Genomic DNA, 24,959 nt, shown 5'->3' with positions numbered 1-24,959 from the left:
CATCCATGTTTAAATTCAGCGGCCGGATTAAGAAGTCCAGAAAGAGAGAAAAAAACTTTCTTCCTGTACTTTCAAATCCTTTTTTATGAGTTGTCCTTCCCTGTGAAGTCCCCGTCCCTCCGTCCGTCCCTCTTGGCTGTGCTTCTGTGCCCCCAGTGAAGGGTCAGTCTGCTGGAAATGAGGGCATTGTTCCAGAAGGAGACGGCTGGCTTTGCGCAGAGGATTATCTGTCGGTGCTGAGCTGTGGGATTCACTTCCTTCTGCGGTATGAGCCGGTCATTGAGCTGCGACGCTAAGCTTGTTATTATTGTTTTGGGAGAAGGAGACAGAGTTCTGAAAGAGAGGGAAAAGAATGAAATTGTGTGCTGGAGAAAGAGTCAAGGTAATTAAAAATCAATGCATCATTCCTTGATGGGACGCGGAGCCAGTGTCTCCCTCCTCACCATTTGGTGACTCGCAGATTTGCTTCCTCTGAGGCCGGAAAGTCAAACTCAAGGGGCCACAGCTTGGATCAGCTTGAGTCGGAATTATTTAAACAGGAAATATACAGACGTGTAGCACCCTGGTTTCACCCCCCTCGCACCCAGAGCGCCACCTACTGACTCAGCCTGTCCCTACCCTCCCCGACCCCCCAGCCAAGAGAGTATAGTTCATGCGTTTCAGTGGACTGGTGAAAAAGTGCGAGTCACTATACGCCGGAAACTGCCACCGTTTTTGGTGTGAGTCCGGGGTCAGGCATCAAACGTGGAACGTGTCAAGTGCACGTTCAGTCGTGACAGAAGTCAGCAGTCTGCATCACATATGGATGCGTCCTGTGTTCATGAGGCTTCGTGAAACGGTGTCCTCATCTTCAGAGCCCACTAGATGGCAGTGTAGAAGACAGACAGTGGCAGGGAGTCGGGCCAAGCCATTGGGTGTCGCTCCTTTCACTCAGAATCCAGATCAGCAAAAGAAGCCATGTGTTTCACTGGCGGTGTCTGTGAAGCGCTTTGCGATCAGAGCTGACTTTCATCACCAAGCGACACAAAAGTCCGACTTGTGGGTCAACAACACACAAGTCCACCTGACACATGTGACTCCTCAGGAGCTGGAGTCTGTTATTTCCAAATCTGAGTTAACAAAGTATGATTTGTGTGAAACACAACGTTGAATTCTCTCTAACAAAAAAAGTCAGTACTTCAAGACTCACCCCATTTTTCATCTAAAACTCTTTCCGACAAAATACTTTTTTAAATCGGTGGTCTGGTCGCCATGGAGACGACGAAAAGAAAAGCCACTGCCAGGTTGTCATGGGTGCAGCGCGCAAAACTAACTATTATTTTGGCACAATGTGTTGAGTCAGCCGTCGATTGCTGGAACGATGTGTCTAATGAGGAGAAAGTGGAGAGAGAGAGTAACTTCCCCCGTGAGCAATGGCTCATCCCCAGCCTTGTCTCCCAGTACAGGACTCAAGCTTTTGTCTGAAGCCAGCGGCGAGCTTTGGGTGTGTGTCTATTTTGGTCTGTCTTCCAAGTTTGCTGAATGTGTTGCACTGATATCCTACAAACATCAGGTGCTGATGTGAATTTACTTTGTAATTTTTCCTCCGTACCATTCACAAAATCTCACTCCAAGTTGTGTACCATGCAGCATTACCCAGGATTCTTAGTTTGTTTGCTTGTTTTTTCAATGTATCCTAAGTGACTTGGTGAAGAGCCGACCAAAGCCTTTGACAGTTTGTATCTTGTCCAACACATTTCCAAGCTGCTGCTGCTAGACTTGTGCAGGAACTGTGCGGCTCACCTCCTCCTAGCTTGCTGCAGTGGTTTGATCGCAAGCTGGTGGCGCAGTGAGAGGAAGGCAGCATGGAGATCCCAGTGCTGGAGAGTGGAACCAAGTACAGGGGCCTCACTGTTTAACTCACTGCACCCTGTTACCCTGGAGCGCTGGGAATAAGCAGTCTGGATGCCTCTCCATGACGTACAAGGAGCCACAGCTTCATGAGGCCTTGCTGTGTGGATGGATGGCTCTGGACCTTCTGTGAGCTGAGCGTCCCTGTTTTTCACATGCTACATTCCTGCAGCATTTGTTTCCAATGTACGAGCTGAACCTCAGTCTCTAAATTTGTTTTAGCAAAGTATGCTACCTTAAGGCGTCAGGTGGCGGTCTGCCTTAGAAAGGAGAGGAATGAAGGTTAGCCGCAGTAAGAGGGGAATCCATGTGTGTGAAGGAGAGGGAGCCAAGTGGACAGGTGAAGTGACAGGATGCAGAGATAAAGAAGGTGGGAGGTTTGAAGTACTGAGGCTCAACTGTCCAGAGCCATGGAGAGTGTGAGAAAGAGGCGAAGAAGCGAGTGCAGGCAGGATGGAATCATGGGAGAAAAGTGTCAGGTGTGAGGTGTGACAAAAGGGTGTCGGCGAGGATGAAAGGGAAAGTGTCCAGAAGGGTGGTGAGGCCAGCAACGTTGTATGGTTTGGAAACAGTGGCACTGAGGAAAAGACAGGAGGCAGAGCTGGAGGTAGCTGAGATGAAGATGCTGAGCTTCTCTCTGGGAGTGTGCAGGATGGAGAGGATCAGAGGGACAGCACATGTGCTCAGGTGTTGAGGAGACCACGTCAGAGAGGCGAGATGGAGGTGGTTTGGACATGTATGGAGGAGAGAGAGAGCCAGTACATTGGTAGATGAAGATGTTGAGGCTGGAACGGCCAGGCGGAAGGTGGAGAGGAAGGCCAAAGAGGAGATGGATGGAGGTGGTGGAGGAAGAGGATCCGCTGTGGCCACCCCTGAAGGGAGAAGCCCAAAGAGAAAGAAAGAGAAGAAGAAAAAAGATGAAGAAGAAGGAGGAGGAGGTTGGAAGTGCCAGGCAGAAGGTGGAGAGGAAGGCCAGAGAGGAGATTGATGGAGGTGGTGAAGGAGGACATGAGCTTTGTAGGTTTGAGAGAAGAGGAAGCAGAGGACAGGGTGAGATGGAGGAAGATGATCCACTGTGGCCACCCCTGAAGGGAGAAGCCCAAAGAAGACTACCTTTAGGCGTCAAACTGAACGGCATCTGGGGGATCCATCAATGTGATCAGCAAGTATCAGGCTTGGTCTGAAAGTATTGAAGCTGTCTCCGGCAGTGTTTCTGCCAGTGTGTCTCAGAAGATTCCAGAAAGTGGAGGAGAGAGAAATAAAAGCCAATAAAGGTTTTCAGGTTTAAACAGCGAGGCAAGGCTGTCACTTATTTAACGCTCCACTTCGTATCTTCTGAACAGAAATCTGCCAAGGCTGTGTGCGGAGGTACAGTGTCAGCACTGTCCGCGTGCAGGCAGGAGTCGGTCGAGCCTCGCTCAGCAGCAAACTTAGTTTTGGTTGGAAATACATTCACTTCTCCAAAAGTCATGTGAGAAATGGGCTCTGCTTATTTGTTTGTAATTTGTGTTTCCAACTGCTCAGGCTCAAACGTCGTGAATGGCTTTCCTAAAGTTTACTGCGAGTAACTGTGTTCAAGTGTGAAATGACTCACTTTCTTTGCGCTGGCGTTTTTGCGACGTGCCTCTTAGTTGGGTCGGATGAGTTGTCATCCAGGCTGTAGCAGCGGCGGCAAACTGTAAACATAATGAGATGGAGTGGAATATTTTGGGCCAAGACGCGAGCTCTAAAATGGAACTGCGGCGCGTGTGTCTCAATTTGTTTACAACAACGCGCCAGGGAAAAGGTCGGAGCTGTCCTTGTGTCTTTATTCAGAGCAGCGACGTTCTGTCAAACACTGATCCTCCAAAGAAACCAAAGGACGCAGTCTCATGGAGGGGAAAAAGACACGCTCCCTCCTCGGTACAGGGCAGTTATATAAGGAGCGGGGGGGATATCGGATATGTGTGTGTGTGCGCCTTGTGTAGCTGTTGAGTTTATGCTTCATAAAGAGCCTTGGTTCGGGTGAGCCATGTGTTTTGGATGGTTAGGTTTAACCGAGGACCAGGTTGCAGCGTTCAGATTTAGAAATTGAGCCGTCCACGATGGCGGCGTGCAGGCAGAACAGAGGCCTGTGTTCCTGCAGCCCTGCATTTCCCTGCAGGTGGTCGCTGCGAGGCATTTCACTGACATGGATGTAGCTTGACCGGCATCATCAGTATGAATTATGAAAGCAACTGCCAGCTCGCTCTCCTCAGAGACAGCTTGCCAACCTCTTCACCCCCGAGCTGCGGCTCAACAAGTGAGACCCCGGCGCAGGAGAGCAGTGGGTCAAGGCGCCAGGCAGCCGCCAGTCACGCTTCTTCTCCCCCGGGTGCTCTTCTCTGGCTGCTCTTGCTCACCTTCTCTTCCGCTGTCCCCCGTAACCCCCACCTGCCACTCATCAAAGCCAGCAGTCCTGTTCCCCCTTGTCTTCCTCTTCATGGTGTGTGGAAAGGCCAAGCCTGTCAGAATAGTTTAGCCACAATGCGCTGCTTTCCTCGGCGGCGGCGACAGGGTCAGCTGACCCCGCCTGCGTATTTACTGTCGGGAAAGAGAAGGAAAGACTTTTGGTCACGCTGATCTAAATGTGGTGGACAAATGAGGCGGTCACAACATTCCAGCCCGGGAATCTTGTGAAACACTGCAGAAGCTAACACACGCTGACAGTGGAACACGCTCTCAAGGACAGAGCCATGAGAAGAGCGTGCAGCTGAAGCTGAACTGAAGTGAATGTAGACTTCAACAAGAGACATTACGACGTGAAGAATCTCATTTATCGTGAAAACCATTGGCAAAACTGCGAAATTAAATCAGTAACCAATGTTAGTCGAGTTCATTGATTTACTTTGTCGGCAGAGAGGTCGCTATGGAAACCAACTCACCTTGGATTAGAACCAATGGAGCGGAGTGTTTCATGGCAGAGGTGTAATTTGAGATGCTTGTTTTGACTCTCACTTGTCATAAATAACTAGAGAATCGAGGTGGAACTTGAGGAAAAGAATCAATGTATCCGAGGTTTGGATGTTTGACCCCAGACTCTTCAAACTTCAGTTGAATCTGTGCACATTCGCTTCACTTGCCGTGCAGCTGTGCTGCGTCATGGAGGCTTTGGTGATGACACCACATCGGTTCAGGTGGAATTGAAGAAAGTCTGTGTTTGTGTGGAGTCATTCATTTTGTCTGTGATGAACTGAGGTGAATCAGTCCTGCTCCTGCTCTGACTCACTTAACATGCAGCGGGACAGAAAGTAGTTGATCATGATCTTTGGGTTGTTTTAGTGAAGAAAGTCTATTCTTCACTCCATAGAAGAGAAACTAAATCTGTAGCAAACAATGAGCATCATGAGATGAATACTGATGCTGTGGTAAAACCAAAGAGTTGCACCGGTGGCTTCACTGTGCCCCACTGCTCTCCTCTTCTTTTTCACTTCTCTCCACCATTGTTGCCTCTGAACCCCTCCCTTCCTCTTGGTTTACCTCTGTTTCAGCAAAACTTCGACAGGGTAACAGGTCTTCTCATAGCAGATGATGACTTCTGATGAACAAGCTGTGAAGAAGCAGGATCACGGTTCAGATACCAAATGTGTCCTAACTGCCGCAGTATCGGCAGTAACGCTTTTATGAGCCAGAGGAGATTGAAATAAAGGATTTCAAGGCTCTTTCTACCACATGCGTAGCATGTATTTCCACAAAATCTGATGTTTATCATCAAATCGTTTGCGAAGTTTATGTCCGTTCTTCAGAACAACGCGTCGTGATTGGCTGACACGTGCGGGGCATTGTTTTTACGACTAAAAATAGCCTCAGATGTCCATATTTATCTGATGTGGAGTCTGTTTTGGAGTCTATTTTGTGCAATATAAAATGAAAAATAAATGTAACTGGAGGTGTATAAGTAACTACTGTGGGGTCTGTTTCGATTTTTGTGGGATATCGAAGAAAAACAAAGCTCCATACAAGTCAGCCAATCACGACACGTTGTTCTGAAGACTGCGGAGAAGAACGGACATAAACTTCGTGAATGATTCGATGAGAAACGTTGTATTTTGTGGAAATAAATGCTACGCATGTGGTAGAAAGCGCCTTCAATTTCCTCTGGCTCATCAAAACATGAAGAAAAGATATCGTATTTGCCGGATGTGACGTCATCACTCCGCGGCAGGTCGGACACATTTGGTAAGCACACACATTTGGTACCTACACCGGACCAATGAGTTGGATTTTCTAAAACAATCAGGTATATTTCCGTGCGTTTTCCCTTTAAATCGGCTTTGCTTTGGCATTACCGTAATACTCGCATTATACGAGCACATTTGGTACCTACACCGGAAGAGCATTTTGGAAGTGACCTCCCATCTTTGTCAGCATAAACGTGATGCTTCCGAGCTCCAGCGTCTGGACTTGAGTCTCAGCAATGTGTGTCCCACAGATCTGCCGTTGCAGTGAAAGCCTGCCGCAGTTCCTGCTCATTACAGTCAAGTCCGGAGAAGTCCGACGGCGGCTTTGCCTCCGAGCGAGTGGTGCGATGAGCAAGTCCACACTTGGATGACATCATTGAGGCAGAAGGCCATTACGCCGATAAAACAAATAAATAAATAAAGCAACAATGAGGAGGCTGCCGAGCAATTTCCCGTCCAGCCTGCGATTGACTGTGTGCGGCGGGCCGCGACCGCGGCCTCAACCCAAGCATGTCCTTGTTAAATTGCATAAGAGGCTGAGCTGCCTTGGAGGCGAATTAAGCCCCAGTCTATCGCCAGCGTCTTCCCTGCTTCCCAGCGTTTCCGTCTGTAATTCCTCCACTCTGTCTCTGGCCGGCCCGTGCCAGGCTGGGCTAGCCTGCCCGCCGTGATAGCAGAGGCTTTAATAAAAGCACCGGTCGGCGGATGAGAATTGAATTTCATACTTGGACGCTCCGACGCGACATGTGTTTCTTTTTAATAAAGAGGGAAGAAGGAGCCAAGTGAGGGGGTGCGGAGCAGAGGCACTCGGCCTGAAGAAGATTGCTCCCAGCTTTCCACCTCCTGCTGCCTGAAGCTCGCCGGTGGTCCAGCGGAACCTTCCTCCTCACTCAGCGCTGCGCCACTATCCTTGGTCAAAGTGGCTGTCAGACTTGGGCCCTCTTTTTTCACGCTGGAAAAAACCTCAACCTCTTCTGTCATCTCACAGAAATCTTTGAAAGTGGATTCTTCCTTGGTAACTAACCAGTTGTAGTCACATCGCCATCTTCAAGAGAAGCAGCTGCGTAGGAGGCTCCGCACTTGTGAAACCGTCCTGCTGAGGTGAAGAGAGGAAGAGGCTTCCATGTCAGGCCAGTCGCCATGGCAAGGCTGAGCCATGCAGCCAGACTCGAGGTAGCAAGGCTGAGCCCAGACAGAGTCTTCTGAAGAAGCCCAGAGAAACAGGCCGTGCTCATCTGCCTTTCAAACCTCTGGCTTCACCCACTGCATTTTCTTCATGGATGAAATAAAGTATGAACTGGAGATGTCCCGACCCAGTCTGAAAATGAGATGAGATGAGGCTGAGCACCTGGGGAGACAGGAAGCGAAGCCACGCCACCTTCAGCAGCAGCTGCTGGACAAACGCACAGTGGCCCTGGACCAACACATCCTCTCTCCCACGGTATGGAGGGATTTCATCCATCAGACGCCTCAGATTTTCGGAGTTTTGAGTGGTTCTTCGTCCATTGCTCCGTGTGGCTTCTTGGTTTTCTCCGTGTTTTCCCTGCTGGTGCGTTCCTAACCACTGTAGTTAGTTTGTGTTTCACTCTTCTTTGTGTTCCATTCTGCCTGTTCGGTGACGCCTTTTGTGGGAATGTTGTATTAAATCATTGTATTTGACCCGCTGCCTGCCTCCTGTGACTCGTCCATTATTGCAGTTGGGTCCCGATCCGCGATCTTGAACACAACAAGAGGTTGGTCTCATGTTCGCTGTCGGATGGCGCTCCATTCATTCCATGTTTAATAACGTGTCAAACGCTGTTTAAAAAGTACCGTCGCTGTGGAGCAGAGCCTCCTACAGTCAGGGGTTATAAAAGCAACTGCAAAACGCTACTCGTCCTTTGGAGCTGCAACACGTTTTACCCGCTCTTTATTAAATGTATTGTGAGTGAAAGTGAGCCCTGGTGACGAAACCAAAAACAAGTGCTCCAATAAACAGAAAGCAAAATTGATTTGTCTCCTTGTCATTTCCATTCCGAGGTCCGTAAAATTCTATTCCCTGCTGCGTGCGCTGGATAACTGCGAGTCATAAAGAAAATCCCTGCTCCGCCCGCTGACTGTGCTGCTGGTGAGATTGCAGAGCTGCGACGTCTTGTTTTTGGCGCAGATGTAATTTCAGCAACACCACAGAACTCGCAGCAATTATTGATTCGTGGATGTATCGGAGGAAATGGTTTTGCTTCCGCTTCAGTCCATGGGCCGGATGACGTCAGTTGGCACGAGGCGTGAGCCGCACATGACGAAATGATGTCACCCACCTGTCCATCAGAGCTGCGAATAAGGGAAAAACGGCATGCGTCGCTGACCTCAGCCACATCTGAAGAGTCCACCATTGATTTTCCTCACATATGAGGCTGAGTGGACTCGACAGAAAGCCTTGTGTGCTGCAGCTGTGCAGCAGGGAAGGACACCACAATATAAAGACGGGAAAATGCTGTAAGGCGTAAGATCTACCATCATAGTTCTGCTACCCGACCTAGTGTTTATGAAGTAAAAAACAACTCGTAGTCTTCCCACATTTTTTTGGTAATATTAATTGTCTTTTACTATGGTCTCTGCACTTGGTGTGTGATGTAATAGATTTGTTTGTCTGTGTTGACCGTGTAACATTAGGTTCAACATGAGCTTATATAAACATAGATAACTGTATGATGCTTTAAAGTAGAGCAGAATAAAAGATTGATCGCGATGTTGGAGCGAACTTTGCGGCGGAAACAATGCTATATCCAACGACTCTCAAAAGTGGGGTCCAAATGGGTCGACGCGTAAACACCCGGCTGGAAACGAGGCGCTGATCCGGCTGTGCCTGAGCAGGAATCGTCCCAGTCCTCAAGAAATGAGAGATAAAAGTGTGCTGTACCTTTCACTTGGTGTGAAGTTTCTCACATCCACTCGCTTTCACTGGTGCTGTTGCCGTGGAAACATGCTCTGCTAGTCACATCGTACTGAGAGTGCAGTGCTGTACTGTATAAAGGAGAGTATTTGTTCTTAAAAGGAAACTGGTCTGACTTGCCCTGAAATCCGAGATGTGAAGACAACCGTAGCAATCGTAGCAGGCTTAGCTCCCGGACTTGTATTGTGTGAGAGAGAGCTGAGCCAAAAGGCAAAGCTCTCCATTGACCCATCAGTCTTGGTCCCGACTCTCACTGAAGGTGTGGGTCATGACCGAAAGAACCAGATCCCTCAGAGATAAGGTTAGGAGAGACTCGGAGTAGAGGCGGCGCTTCTCCACGTTGAGAGGAGTCAGTTGAGGTGGCGTCTCAACTGGAGGCCTCGCTTCAGAGGAGCCAGCTGGGAGGATTCCGAGGGGGGGGGCGAGGACCAGGGGGAGGGATGAGACCTCTTCACTGGCCTCGGAATGTCTCAGGATGGAGGGCGTTTGATGCGACCTTCTGAGGCAACCTGGCAACGGATGAGCGGATGAGGATGGATGGATGGACAAGAGGAAGTCGAGACCTGGTGGTTTCTAATTTTGGCCTGTGACATGTGTTTGAGATGAGACTGGCTGGTGATGGTTTCACCAAGGTCTTCAAAGATCTCCGCTGATGCTGGTAGTGGGTTGATGAGGCTTCACGAAACAGCAGGAGGCACCTTCAGTTTAAGAGCAAAGTCTGACATGGGGACAGTGAGAGTGTGGGGCGGCTGGTAGCCACAGAGCAGAGAGAGCTGGTCGCAAAGGTGCAGACAGTGAGTTGTTCATCAAGGAAGTGCTTCGATCCGCATTCAATTGAGAGGAGAATCAGAGAAAAGTGTCCTTCAAAGGGTGGATGATTGCTGAGAGTGGAGGTGGGCTGGTTTATCATGTGACTAGGAGTGAGGAGCGCGGCTCTAAAGAGGGAAGGCGAAAAGGCGGTTGACCCTGAAAATGTTCCTCTTGAGGTGAGACTCCTTCAGAGTGGGACTTCAGTTGCATGAGAGTGAACAAGTGTGTGGGCCTGCTCTCTGGGGTCCGACACGACAAGTCGGCTGCAATCTTTCTCAGTGATGCTGGCTGGAGGTGTGCGACCCTCCTGGGAATGAAGGGGTTCACATGGACCCGGAGAGCCGTGATGTCCGGTGGACTGGACGGGAGAAGGTCTGAGGCGCGGAGGGAAAGCGACCGTTTCCTCACTGCTGTGACTGACGCACCGATCATGTGACCAGCTCCTCCTGAAGCGACGCCTGGCTGGCGGTTATTAATCGGAGCATGATTGGTGGTGGGGGGAGGCGGGGGAGGGGGGCGGCAAGATGCTCACATCTCATCCACATCAGTGTAATTAATAACACATTCACTCCTCTGCACTCTCATCGCAAGTGATGGGCCTGAATGCCAGTGGTGCGGAGGGAGGGAAGGAGGGGGGGGAATTAGAATGTGAAAACCTATTCATTTGTGGAAGGATTGAGGGGCCTGACCAGGAGGAGATTTATTTTTTCAATCTTCCATCTCCAAAAGTGATTTTCTAATAGCTGAAATCTCAGCCTTCTCATTGTGGAGCCGCCTGCTTGAGAGTGACTGTTCTCACGGGCCACTGCTGCTTCTTGGGAGATGTTTGAGGATCTCGATTCAGCCCTGTCTTCCTCTTCTGTGAGAGAGCTGGCTGGTGGCTCCCCAGATCGCCGGGGGTCATTCTCTCAGCGTCGCTCCTCCTCAACTCTGGGACATGATTCCAGTTTGCCTTTAGTTTCTCTGCACCGCTGACCTTTGTGGATTGATTTTGGCTTTTCTCTCTGCTGCTCTTTTTCCCCGCGAGTGTGTTTCATCTTCTGTCTGAGCGCGCTCAGTCGGGAGAGCCAGATCGCGGCAGTCGCACCTCTAATACAAATTTACCAGCTGGAAATGGGCTGTAAACAAAAGACAGACTTCCTTCAGCCTTAAATGGCTGTCCACCGTTTGAACGTGTGATTTTCACATCTCCTCCTGCTCCTCTCTCTCTCTGCATTATTCTGCTCCATTCATTTCCCCCTTCAGTTTAAATTGCTTTTGTGGCATAACATGAATAACAGAATGTTTCCCCGTGCCTTCTCAGAGGGACCTCGGCGCCGTCTCTTCCCTCCTTTATCTGCAGTCCACTTCTGATTCCTCTGCCTCCACGCACAGAACCGCACATGGCAAATTGACTGCATTCGCGGCAGCTGTGCTTCTTTGTCAGCGTCCTTGAGCGAGGAAAATGGACGGCGTCTTTCTTGCGAGATCGTGTGTTGAATGAAATCAAATGAACTGAAAGCCATTTAAGTCCAAGAACGTGGCTTTACAGAACTTCTTTTCAAGTGCAACTATAAGTCTCCCTCTTTCTAATTTGATCCGGCCTGTTGCTGCGGAGCGACGCTATAATTCTGGATCTTTATTCCAGATTTTGTCGAGAGTGGGGATGGGCGACAATTTATCGTACACGATATACAGACAAACACATTCTCCCCGATGATAATTCTGCGTCTCACCATAAATTCGCTAAACACGTGACACACTCGCTGCATTGGACTTACGCACGTGCAGAATTGTCGCTCTCCAGCTCCGCAGCGTTTGACAGCCGACACCAGCGTGTGACAGCTGTGGAGAGTGTGGTGGACTTTGGTTCACCATCGTAGTTTTTATCTTATTTTTAACCCAGGGAACCTTTGATCGTGACACTGGTCGACTCTGAGTCTCTGGATCCCTTGGATATTGGACGGAGCTCCGCTCCAGTATTGGCGGCCGCGTCCTCTTCCGCGTCCCCATTAGGGTTCACTGATGGCGGACACACTCTCACAGGCAGCGCTAATGCTAGACCCGACATCAGTTAGGGACCATCAACAAATTCTTAAGCCTCAAAGTATGAGTGAAATCTTCAATAAAGCAATGGAAAACAAGCGTTTCAGGAGAGAGAATTGTGAAAAGGTTTTTCACCACACAAGACACTGACAGTTTGTGTCATGATTTGGAGACTAGACTAAATGATCATTTTATTGAGATACAGCAGAAAGATGGCTCAATCTAACCCCTAAATAAAACCAGCGGAAACATTGAATTTCTCATCTCTACACTTGGTTAACTATTATATTTACACATAAATAAGAGCCTGTACTGTGTACGACACATGGAATAGAATGAACATGGATTTATTGTGATAGTTATCGTTATCGCAAAATTACGACATTTTATCGTCATAACTTTTTTGTCCGTATCGCCCAGCCCTAGTTGAGAGTAGTGTTGGATGTGAGCCATTGCTGCCAGAGAGCCGGCGCTGGCTCTTATTTTTCTCCTTCCAATCCCCTCATCCATTGTCACTCCTTCGCCTTTTTGTGCGTTTCTCTTTCACCCGCACTCTCCCCATTCATCCACCACCCCCAAAAAAGAAAAAAACAGGGCCCCCACCTTTGCTGATGCTTCCACGCTGAGCGCTAATACAGCATCACTTTGCATTTAGATAACCATCTCCTCGCCACCTCAAATTGGTCCGGATCACAGGGGGAGGAGACAAGGGGAAGGGAAATGGAGGGAGCCGGGCCATAGCAGAGTTCAGGCCAAATAATTGCCGATGCTGAACCAGAGCGGAGGGAGGCTGAGGGCTTTTGTTCAACCCAGACTGCCATCTCAGTCCCGGCATTCCAGCAGCAGCCGTTTATCCATTTCTGACACCCTCCGACTGCGTCCATCACACGTTCACTCTTTCATCACGCTCGCCCTGTTTGCTGAGCTGTGGCACATCAGTCGGCAGTTAGAGCTCAGGCCATGGATTATTTCAGTGATGGAGAATCCCCGGCTTTATCTGCCGGACGCCTCACGACTCTCATGACGTGTTTAGCAAGCGGCCGACCAAGCTGGAGTTAGCATGAATGATCGGGATGCCACGCAGCCGATAAACATCTGCCGACATTGGGCTGTCACATCTGACATGCAGAGCACCTCACTCTCTCCTTCGCCAACTCCATTGTCACCCCAAGACACACCGAACCTTGGGTTGCTAGCAGCGCTGTGCTCATTGTTGCTGACTATTATTTTGAAATAAAGAGCGCCATCTACCGAGCTCTGAAGATGAGGGTGCCGTTTCTCGAAGCCTCACCAGCCCTTCACGACGAGGAGGTCCATGCTGCAGCGGGAGGACACATCCTCTCTGCTCATCTTGAGTACTGTTCCCACTTCAAATCTAAATGTGTTTGTCAGTATTCTCAGTGCTGCACAGTTTAGTCCTGGATTAAAGAGTGGTGGAGAAGCCGAGCTTCTATTCACCAGCCTCATGCAGAATAGCTGTCAAGGTTCAGCCGCTGGACTTGGTCATGAGCAGCACCTTCTTTTCATGGAAGTGTGTCAAGGCTCCTGGTGCCGCCGATCAAATCCCAGCACAATGACTGCGCTTTGTTCAGCTGCTGTTTACACGCTTTACTTTCCGAACTAAGCTCATTAACGGAGAAAGTCGTCTGCTTTTAAGAACTTAAATCAGATCTTGTTGACGCATTCCCCAACACATTTTTCCCACAGATCTGTCTCCCTGCCTTCCTGTTTATTCTAAGACATAATCTGCATCAACTGAGTTTGTGTTTCACTCCGAGGATATGGACCTGCTTCAGTCAGTTCTCTCTCGTGCATCAATCTTTTCATTATCTTTGTGTATTTTTTGTTGTTGTATTTTGTTGTATATGTGAATATTTATTCAACTATAGATACAGCAGCAACTCTTGAAAATGAGCAGAGAGCATTTCTGACCCTTGCTTCATATTTTCTTTTCCCAGACAGGTCTGGGTGTCTCTCCAGTGACGTCCAGGGTCCTGTCAGAGAACTAGAGTGAGGACACTGCAGCAGCACAGATGCTGGTCACTTGACATGGGAGTGAGTCATGACTGTCTGTGTTGGTCCACTTCCTCGACCTTTCTTCATGACTTCAGAAGGTTTCTGAAGGTGCAACTCTCAGTCTCTCAGTCAGCGCTGCGGGTCCAGGAGCCTCGCTCTCATGGCCACTGGTTTCCTCCTTCTGGTCTGATGTTTCACGGTGACGTTTCTGTCCAGCCTTGCTGCCTTGAGAACCTTGAATTTCATCACTTCCTGTTGGGATTTCTCAAGAACGGGGTGTGGTCTGGCACCTTTGAGGTGCCGATCCTCTGTGCAGAGTCGCTCACCAAACCCTCACTGCCTCCCACCTTCTGAGGATGAGTTTCTCTGTCTATCATCGTGTTCTTAGTGGGCGAGTCTCGCCTCAAATCTGATGTCTGAGGCTGTGTTTTTATCAACACTGTGTTCAGATCTTGTGTTTTATGTTTTAGCGATGAGATCTGCACTGAACATCCTCAGAGTTATGCCTTTGTAGCGCCGCTTTCACTCTGTAGGAACCTTTTGTGAAGCTCAGAGTCATGGACGAGTTTCGTTTCTGAGCGTTCTTTGAAACACATTTTTCATCCATGAAGAGTATTGTTGGATTTAATCGATGCTAATGAGAGTCTACACTCTCAGACCACTAAGTCTTGAACAAATCCATGATCCACACGGTTCAAAGTGAGTCCAGCGTTTCACGCTGTTCTGACCTGAACTGTATTCCTGCTTTTCATGGAACACGAGGAGCATTTTTGAAACCATATTGAAGCATGATAAACATATATACATGGAAGCATGTGGTGAAAATAAGAATGGAAGTCCGATGTTGCAGGTTGTGAGTTGCTCCTTGGACTGGACGTCCGTGTGTGGTGCCCCGGCTGTACATCACTAGCAAAGCTGTAACCAGGGACACCCTGGAAAGACAGAGAGCAGCCCGTGGTGTGCACCTTCGCTGGCAGTGGAGCCGCTGTTTTATTCAGATCAAGCAGGGAGAGAAAGAAGAGGGAAATGAAACCATCGACTTTGAACTGATGTGTTCATCCAGACTTTCTTTTCTCCTGTGTCTCCCCCCATCTACCCTGTGTCTGCATTTCACAGGCAAACATCACAAGGTTCGCTCTCAGTTAGTGGCTGATCAAAACCCCCATAAACAGAGGAAGTGAAGCAAACTTTGAAAATGCCTGGCCAGAACGGGACCTTGACTACAGAGCGTTTGTTTGTTGGATTAAAAAAAAAAAAAAGGAAGAGGAATCCACTCTCCTTTAGCTTTGAAATGTCCTGTTTCTACTGCTGATTGTAGTGATTTTAATGATGATTTGGCATCAGCAAGTGACTGTGGGGTTGGAATGGATGATCAAGGCAGAGCTGGAAAATAGATCAGATGCATCACAATAGAGCAAAGAGAGCGACTGTCACAGTGGCCATCACATCTTCTCCTGCTCACTGAGAGACACCACATCAGAGTGTTGTCAGTTCAACTTGTTTTGGAACGTCACCGGGGCTAAAGGCACAAACTTTGCAGAAAAGCCATCGAGTTTTCCTGAGATCATGATGGGCTTCAATTTGGTCCCCATGTTTAAAAATCTCTTGGGAGCCGTTGACTAACTTGCTTCTTCTCACGAAACAAACCAATGTTCTGTTCAGTCCTGGACTGTGTCGTGTGAATCTCTGGATGAAGTGTGCTGTGTTCCCACCTGCACTGACCCTTGGAGCAGGTGTCTGTTCGTGGATCCACGTTCAGAAGTCACGCAGAACAAACAGGAACAGTTCAATGTTTAGCCCCGTATTCCTCCCCCCAAAACGCTCTCGCTCCTGAGGTGTCACACATAACTTCTCCGTCCAGTGTTGATGCTGAAATGTTGGAAAAAGAAGCTTTGAATTCAACCACACGTTCAAAAAAGGATGTGCTGCTGATGCCGCTTTGAACATCGAGACTTGGTTTGAATGACACTTTATTGGTTTGTTTGGATCCAGCCTGTTCTAACCTGTGTCTGTGTCCCTGCTTCTTCTGGTTTATTCTTATCATTACAGGGCAGGTGTTGGTGATAGCTACTCCTTATAATGTCTCCCTACAAGCTTGTTACTGTGACTGACAAAGATTCAGCGACAGACCTTCAGTAGAGCTTCAGTCTGTGCGAAGAGATGTGGGTGAGTGGAGGTGAGTGGGACCTTTCACTGTCGGCGGACGGGATGTTCACACAGTCCAGTGATGTGAGAAGCGCAGTGTGGTCTTCCTCCGCCTCAGTGTGGAGCTGCGACACCACTCTATTGCCTTTACTTATGTGGGGGCGAATATAATATTCACTGTGGTTGCATTCTGCGGAGTGATGAGACTTTCTTTAAATTGCGCTCCCCAAAATATTGGTGTGATTCTGGGACACGGACTGTGACACTGGATCACCTGCTTTGTGTCCTCAATGGAGCTTCCTTCTGTTGAAAGAAAACTTCAAATCTTTTGTGAAAGGCTTTGCCTCCTTCTTTGCAACAGCCTCCCTGTATTCACGCCAGTTTCCTTTTTTATCATTCGCCAATCCCTTTTGTGCTTTTTGTCAAAAAGAAGTGCCCAAAAAAAAATCATTAAATCCGAACAATGATATCGTCAAAATTGCCAGGTACTGTGCCTGTGCTTCATACTACCCAAAACAAATATTTTAAAAAGGATATTGTATGTATCAGAAATCGCAGATGGTTTCTTTACAAGTCATAATCTCAAAATGACTTGACAAGCCTTTGGCTTTTGTCCACTTCAATAGCATTAACTTAGACTTAGACTTTGTTTATTGTCATTGCATTGCACAAAAACATATCACTATATTATGGCAACAGAATTTCGGTCTGAGGCCTCCGGTTTCCAAAAACCAAAAACTATATGTCCAAAATAAAAAATGTCACTGCAATAAAAAATGTCAGATAAATACTCATTAGAAAATGTACATATATCTATATATATATATATATATATATATATATATATATATATATATATATATATATATATATATATATATATATATATATATATATAAAAGTTGTCAAGGTTCGTGCTTTTATTTTGGTAAGGCGATTTCTTCAACAAAAGGCCGAAATACTCCAAATAAAAGAGAACCAAGTGTCAGGTCACGTGACCATATAGCGCACCAAAGTGCGCCGCTACCGGTGAGACGTAATTGCCGCAGCTCGAGCAGCTGTGCGGCGCTTCTCGGCGGCTGTGGTGAGTGTCATCCGCGTGCTTGAATGAACTTATGTATGAAAATATACGGTGAGGCTTTTTGCTCAGAAGTCGATCAGCAAAACTGATCAGATTGGAAACAAAACCGAAGGCTCAGCCGTGCGAGCGTGTGCGTGACCGGGCCATAATCTTCTGTAATGAGTGAAAAATGGGTGGATATTTAAAAAAGAAGCGTGGTATCTGCGATATTACTCGCAAAAATCCATATCACGGACCATGAAATGAGCAGAGATGTGACTTTCAGAGGCGGCGGCGCTCAACACCGCCCCCTGTGCGTCACATGGAGTGGCGGCGCAGTAGCGGCAGCCGCGGCTAGGTGGCGCGCCTCTCTCGCGCCCTGCGTCACTGCCGCCTCCCTCTGCCTCCTGCCTCTCTTTTCTCCTCGCTCTCCATCGGGGGATGCTTGCACGCGTAGCCTCTCTCTTCATTCATGCCGAGCGCTGCCGTCTGTGCTCACGGACCCGCGGATCGCTGCTTGGCGCGCGGTCTCTCGCGACGAGCCCTCGGCTGCTGGACATGTCTGCCGCTGCTGCTTGGACCCCTTGAAGTCATGTCAGCCTGGACTGCTTTCTGGGGCCAGAGAAACGGTAAACCATTGGGAAGTTTTTAGCCCTTTTCTGTTGTGCGAGAAGTCGCCAAGTTGGTGCGCGACATGACGCCGCATCCGCAGCTTCCTCCGCGCGCGCCGCTGCTGCGGTCAGTCCCGGGCTGTCTGCGCGTTTTAGCCCCAGTTTGGTTGATAGCCAGGACCGTGTTTGTGCTTGACTTCCGCGATGAATGACTGAGATTCAGTGCAAGCCATTTTCCTCCTCCGACTTCCTGAGGAATGTTTCTAAAATAGTTCAAGTCTCAGTCGTTTATCGCCGAAACACTGGTCTATAATTCATCTGTAGTTTGGAAGTTGTGGATGAGGACACGTGTGCTGGCGAACACGCGCAGGATCATCGTCATCTTGACAGATTTGTGTCACCTTATGAATGTTTGACTAGAAATGCGTAGGTGAAGCAGACAGGCTGGTTTTAGAGACCACTGCTGCCAAGAACACTGGGAGGAAACCAAAGGAAAAAATCCCTTCACCTGGTGTGTGTGTGTGTGTGTGTGTGTGTGTGTGTGTGTGTGTGTGTGTGTGTGTGTGTGTGTGTGTGTGTGTGTGTGTGTGTGTGTGTCTCGCTCTGTGGTGTGTGTGTGTCTCTCTCTCTCTCTCTGTGGTGTGTGTGTGCGTGTGTGTCTCTCTCTCTCTCTCTGTGGTGTGTGTGTGCGTGTGTGTCTCTCTCTCTCTCTCTGTGGTGTGTGTGTGCGTGTGTCCCCGCTCATCTCCTGGCTCTCCTCTTATCTCTCCCATGGCTGAACTTGTGCGGATGTGCGATGATGCCAAAGCTGTACAGGAGACTCCAGGATGCTCCCGAGCGCTGGAATGCGTCGATAAGACAAGAACAAGTCCGTCGCCTCCACTTCGGGAACATCCGTGGTGACTGTTCTCGTGGCACAGACGACGAGCCTCTAATGCGTTTCACGCCGCCTCATTTATTCTCGGATTGTGAAATATTCATTTGTTCTTCGAATACTTCGCTCTGCTACTGCTGTCTCCACATACGTCTATTAATATTTGACTGCTTTTACTCCATATTTACCATGATCTGTATCAGATGCAATATTGATGTGGTGGAGATAACAAAAACCTCTTCTCAAAAAGTTCATTAAAAGTGAAGCACCTGCTCCATTATTGATGGCGCTGTGAGGCAACCAAGCTTGACAGAACTTGTTCTTGTAGCCAGCCATCTCTGGTTGGTTAATGGAACAGTCAGGGTGATTTATTTATTTGTATCTTGTCTCTGAGTGTTGAACAAATGATGTGCCAAGGTGCTGTCCACTTGACACTAGAGACTCAAAACAGGAAGGAGATGTTCAGAACACGGGAGGGAACCATGTGGTCACATCTTGATCTGTAGAAACTAAGCTTCGACTGTAGTTGGAGAGCGAACAAGGCTGAACGCCAAAACAAGTGCGACCTGCAGGACTTGTGTTAAATACCAGGACCCTTAGCACCTGGATACACAGTAGACTGTGTTCATCCTGAGGTCACCTGGTGGTTGGTCATCTGGTTTTGGTGACGATGTCGCATGAAATATAAAATATTTTCGTGTATGTCTCAGCTCTTGTGCGCCACTCAGACAGTCACCGCCGCAGCTCTGTGGTCCAGCTGTGTGGAGCTCCTCGCTCAAATACTGTTGGTAAATAGTGGAGTGAGATGAAGGAGAGACATGTTTCATTGGACATGTAATAGATGCAGGTGGCTCCAGAGCTGGTGTGGACAGGAAGCCCCCCCTCACGTTTGACTGTGTGTCACCGAGCGCTGCGTGAAGAAAGACTCTGTCAGTAGTGAGCAGCTCAGTATGCCTTCACAGGACAGAGCTTCATGTTTGTTTAAAGAAAGCAGGGTGTTTGATGGGACCTGAGGTCAAAGGGCGCCGCAGATGAAACTGAAACAGTCGCTCTTGTCAGGGTGTGCAGATGGAGAGACACTCCACTGACATGACAGGCAGCATACAGACCTGCTGGAGGCCACTTTAACACACTTCCTGGTGGCAAATGTTCCATTATCCAGGTCAGCACAGGAGGTCTGGGGGGTCGGGCCGACGTTCACTCCCAGGCAAGTCACTCTTTCAGCCTGGTGCTCCTCTCCCAAAAGCCCAGTTTGTGCTGTCTCCTCTTGGTGCTTTTGCTCGGTGAACTGTTGCGCTCCCCCAACTCTCCGCTGCCTCTCTAAATAGTATCATTTATCTATAAAATGGTCATAAGAACACCTCTGCATCCCTGTTCACATGAAAGAAAAAAGTCATATACTTGTCAACTTACAATGAAGAGTAACTTTATTAACATTGTTTTTGTCTGAAACAGATAAGTCTTCAATTTGCCTGAAATGTCTGCCTTTTGCCTGAAGGTATGACTCCTCTGGAAGTGGTGCACTTGTGGTTGATGGGGTCGACCAAAGGTCATGATCCCAGGGTCTCTCTTTCAAGGTCAAGTGTCGTGTGTTTCCTCCCCACGGCTGATACACAGTGATGTTTGCAAGCGTGTCTCCAGTGCGACTTGTTGGAAGCTCTCTGTCTCATGAACATTTGTGGACCTTGTGCCTCTTCTTGACGGAACGGAATGGCTGACTGCGAGAACCTCACGAGGCTCGCCTGAGTTTTCCACTGCAGTGAGGAGGGATGGTTTTACTGTTTCAGGAGGGAGACATTTTCATGACCTTCTGCATTGAAATGTGTTCATATTCAGGCTTCAGAGAAGTGTCAGCATGTCATGTCCTTGTATGGAATCCTGAACGCTTAGTTCACTGGTACCGAAGTGCAACCGTAGTATCTGGACGTGTGTTGAAAATGCTTGAGCACTGTTTGAGGCCTCTTTGGAACGTTATGGAATATTGGCGCCGCCTCTCCTCGCCTTTAAATAAGGAAAGAATGTTGCCGTAAACACACATTCACCTTCCAGTGCTGAAGTACGGTCATTATATATCGAAGGAACATGAATAGGTGTTGAAGTTGTTCTCCTCTGTATTGTTTTTTTTTTTTTTTTATGATGAATAGAAGGATTGATTGAAGAGCGAGCGGAGAAACATCCAGTGTCGGGGGAATTTCAAGTCACTGAGGCGAGGTTTAAAAAGATGAAAAATAGATGGAAATAGAAAGGAAACCATGAGCATTGAGGTAAAGAGAGGCTGACAGTTCTCTTGACAATGTGGAGAGGCAGGAGAGTCCGAGTGGAAGCGACGTGACCAGAGTGCCAACGCTCCCATATAGGATGGGCTCGCTCCCGACCCATGAGGAGTTGCTCAGCAGAACATGCGTCAACAACACCCACGCGTGTCCATATAATCCAGATAATAATCCCAAAGCTGGGGTTTTGTCATGAGTTTGATCGGGCTGCCAGGAACAAAGCGAGAGTGAGATGCAGGGAGCGTCATCCATCTGGCGAGGAGGATCCTGACTGGCCGCTGAAATGACAGGGATGAGAGTGAGGAAGTGCTGAGTCAGTGGGAACAATGACACACACACACACACACAGTCGCTGAGAGGCTGATCTCATTCACTTGAGTGTTAAATGCGCCATATTTCATCTGTGATTTAGTGGATTAAAGAACCAGCGTCTCTGGTGCATCGTATCAAGGGAAGTGGAGCGTCAGGTTCGCCACTTTCATCCTGGCCTCTTTCACCTTCATGTCAACACCGGTCAAGTCGATGTGAGATGGAAAGTATGGAATGAGAGTCTTAAACTGAGACCTTTCTACTACTATTGGCAAATGTTTTCCACAGAAAATACTAGAAACCAGAGGAAAAGGAGCGTGTACATCCGCGATTTTCACTATGAGGCGGAAAGATAAAAAGCACAGTTGACAAAAAACACTTATTTCTGAATTCAAATGAAGCGCAGTAACAAAACCTAATGCAACTTGAGAGAAAAGCTGGCGATACGCAGATGACTCCAACAGTCTTCCTGCTGCAGCTGCTGCGGCCCGACTCCCACTTCTTTATCGTTGTATATTCTGAGCATCCTCACGTCCCAAGTGTCTCCATGACTGGCTGTCTCCTCCCCAGCAGACAGGTTCGACTGGATGGAGGGCTATATGCTCACGCTGTGGATGGACGTTGAAAGTGTGCTTCACTTCTCTCTCTTCCTTCTGCCTCCATCTGTTGAGGAGTCTTAGCTTGAGTCTGCTGTTGACTGTTCTGCGGCTCCAACAGTTGGTCGCCCAGATCTCAGCAGACTGAGGAGACCAGGCTCTAGCTGCAGGCGCCTCTCTCCCCTAATGAGCCAAAGGAAACCATTGGCATGAACGACACACACACGCACACACACGCTGCTTTGCTCTGCGTGTGCTTGTGTCTGTGTGTTTCTCTGGTTGAGCGTTGTGGTTTAGTGAAATTGCTCCTCTGAAATGGTGTGTGTTTGAGTCAGCGTGTTTTCTGCGTGTAGCCATGGGCTTTGTTTTCAAGCGTGTGTGTGTCTTCATGCTGCACACACTTCCACATTCTTTCCTCTTGTGAAACTCTGAACACTTGATGTGGCTGTTGGACACAACACTGCAGACAGAAATGCTGCTCTGTGGACTCCACAGGAAAATCACTTGTTCGTCATCGGGTTTTGAGACCAGGGCCGGTACTGTACTTGTGAATCTGAAACGGTTCAATCGCTTCTTCTTTGGAGCGACCTCCCTGTCACATGCCGCCATGTTTGTTAAGAACGACAAGCTAGCACGCGCAGGTAAACTGAACATGCAGAGAAATCCAACACAAAAGTACGTTGTTCGGATCTCAATATTATCATGACATTGATGCAAATACACTCACACAATGTTTCATGCAGTTGGACCAAGGTTTGCAGCCCCGTTGTTTCCGACACATATAAACTAGCGGCTTAAACAAGAGCCGCCACGGCATCAGAAAATACATCTCTGTTTAGAGAGTCTACTAGGAATGAAAATGACATCGAAACAAGTGCTGGACATGAAAGTGACGGTTCTCCACGTGTTGTTCACAGACAAAAAAACATCAGAATGACTGAAGCTCTATGTTCCGGGCGGACATTTTGAAGAGACTGAACGCTTGGATTGGAGGCAGATTTACTTCTCATGAATCAAAACTAGTGTTTTACTGTGAATAACTGAGTAAAACAGCAAATGTTCCCCTCTGTCGCTTCCTGACTGGCCATGTTCCTGGGCTCCAGCAGAATCCTGGTCCCTAACTTTGCTCCTGAGCAGCAGAAAGTTTTCTAAAGTGATGTTTTAGCTACTGATGTAAGTGCACATAAAGATCTTAGTGCTCCGAGGAGAAGCCCTGCATATCTCTTCATTCTCCACTGCAGCGGTTAGTGTCCGACATGTCAGCAACCCGACCCTTATTCTCCCACACGGCATGCGTGAGGAACATTTCCTACCAACCCTGAAACTCCAGACCTGTCGCTTCAAATATACCAAGCCTGAGATCAGGGTTTACTGCAGTGTTCCGGAGGATGCTGAAGGATGAGATGAAGAAAGGGCTCAGTGGAGATCCTGACAGCTGGGTGGATGAAGCTGTCAGTAGGGTCGGGGGGGGCGGGAGGATGAGGGCGGAGTGTTGAAGCTGCTGCAGGTGAGGTGGGCGGACAGAGGTTTCCACTCTCTCCTTGTGTCCAGGAAGGAGCTGTAGGGATGAACTTGTCCCTGCATCTCTGGGTCACTGGCCTCATCATGACTGGATCCTCCCACTTCATTAGGTGAAGTTTGGTGGGGGCGGGTCCGAACGCACGCCCTGGTAGGTCCCGCCGCTCAGCGCCATGTTCACGGCGGAGTTCTTTCCGACAACCCGGGGTTTAGTCTGGCGGCTTCTTGTTGCCTCTGTAAGTGTGGCGTGTTGTTCCACAGCAGCGGCGGCGAGGATTAGGTGCGGCGCTGCAGGGAGCAGGCCGTAGAGAAAAGGCATAAAGGAGTGAGAGTTGACCACAGCGCTCAGACACTGAAGGGATTAGAGGGGTCAGACTGCAGGCTGCGATAAAGACAAGCAAGCGTGTGGGTGTTTGAGCGAGACGCGCGAGATTCTGTGCATCGACTTCTCAAGCGTGCGGCCGCGACTGTGAGGCGACTGTGCTCACTCACGTGGTCTTATGGTCGTGCACGCTCTTGACTCAGTGTATTGGCTTCACCTTACGCTTTTATGGGGGCATTTTTGCTGGTCCTCACAAGGTTAAGCCTTCATTTGAGGGTGAAATCTTCAAAACAAGTGGGTGATGGTTTGGTTCTGGTTCAGCTTGTGTTCAGGAGGGAGAGGCTGGGGAAAGGGTGACAGAGAAATGTGTGTGTGTGTCCTAATATTCAGGTTGATAGACTGCGCCAGAACTGAAAAGCTTCACTTGGATCGTCCTGTTTTGTTTGGAACATTTCTCCTGCGTGTGCAGGTTTGTTGGCATGTTCCCTTCGGGACGTGGTGTGCAGCAGGGACGGGAGTGTTTTTCTGTTGTTGCAATGAGGTCTGCTTGAGTCAGCAGTTTTCCTCTGGCGTCTCCGTCCCGAGTGTCTCTGTCCGAGACTGAAGAGTGGAGTTGGTTTGCTTCAATGCCAGCTGCTGTTCTCCAGATCACCACGGCGGTGTGAAACCTCCTCCACGCCCGACTGCGCCGCAGCGTGGCTCATGGACTTGTCTACCTTTGTCTTGGCCTGGGTTTTTGCTCCACTCTTGAAGTACCAGCGCATGTTTTTCCACAGTTTCCAGGGTGGAAGAATGTCAGCGGACCTGGAGCGGACACGCGGTGCTATTCATCCCAGAGAGTCCACCTGTTTGAGATGCAGGCGGCGGCTCCTGTCTTCCATTGCCCATGTCTTCAGTCGGTGTCAGTCGCCGCTGTTTTGGCTGAGCTCTCCCTGTCGCATCTCTCCTGCACTGCCAAGTCTGCTCTTAAGAGAAGAAGCCTTCATGAGAGTCCCAAACCTTTGCTCACCTCCCAGGCTCTGACTTGATGTGTGGCTCATGCAGCTCTGCTGAACACAAGCCACGTGTGTTGAACAAGAACAAGGACATTATACGTTTGTTTTTGAAAGATCAAGTCCGATGGCAGGCGACCCGTGACCTTTCAGGCAGGAACTAGTCGTGGTTTAATCAATGATGTTCTGCATCAGATCACAATCGTACGGTGTCTGAGAGCATGAGCCCAGGAATCATGATACAAGGATATGATACGAGACCGGGCCGTCTGGCTCAGCAGACAGGAAGCAGTTGGCCTGCAGGGATTGAGAATCACTTCCAGCTGTGTGTCATCTATCAAGCTCCAGAGAACCGAGGAGGAGAGACGGAAGTGAGGGCAAAACAAG

At 48.8% G+C, this 24,959-nt stretch overlaps 1 protein-coding gene across 9 annotated transcripts in view; it reads left to right on the top strand.

Annotated features, from left to right (window-relative positions):
- LOC128749344 (plexin-A1-like) overlaps nucleotides 1-24,959 on the top strand; it is a 130,836-nt gene that overhangs the window by 7,375 nt on the left and 98,502 nt on the right. The window contains exon 2 of one of the 9 annotated variants that reach the window (XM_053848861.1): nucleotides 15,922-16,048. The exons of 7 other annotated variants lie outside the window; for them this stretch is intronic. The gene's annotated coding sequence lies outside the window, so the exon portion shown is untranslated. Of the gene's footprint in view, nucleotides 1-15,921; nucleotides 16,049-17,547; nucleotides 17,707-24,959 lie in introns of those variants that run through there. One more of the 9 variants, XM_053848862.1, reaches the window with a different exon arrangement.

Source organism: Synchiropus splendidus, chromosome 18, assembly GCF_027744825.2.
Source record: "Synchiropus splendidus isolate RoL2022-P1 chromosome 18, RoL_Sspl_1.0, whole genome shotgun sequence".
Taxonomy (NCBI): domain Eukaryota; kingdom Metazoa; phylum Chordata; class Actinopteri; order Syngnathiformes; family Callionymidae; genus Synchiropus; species Synchiropus splendidus.
The sequence above is the reverse complement of the archived record's forward strand: the minus strand, read 5'-3'. Positions and strand labels throughout refer to the sequence as shown.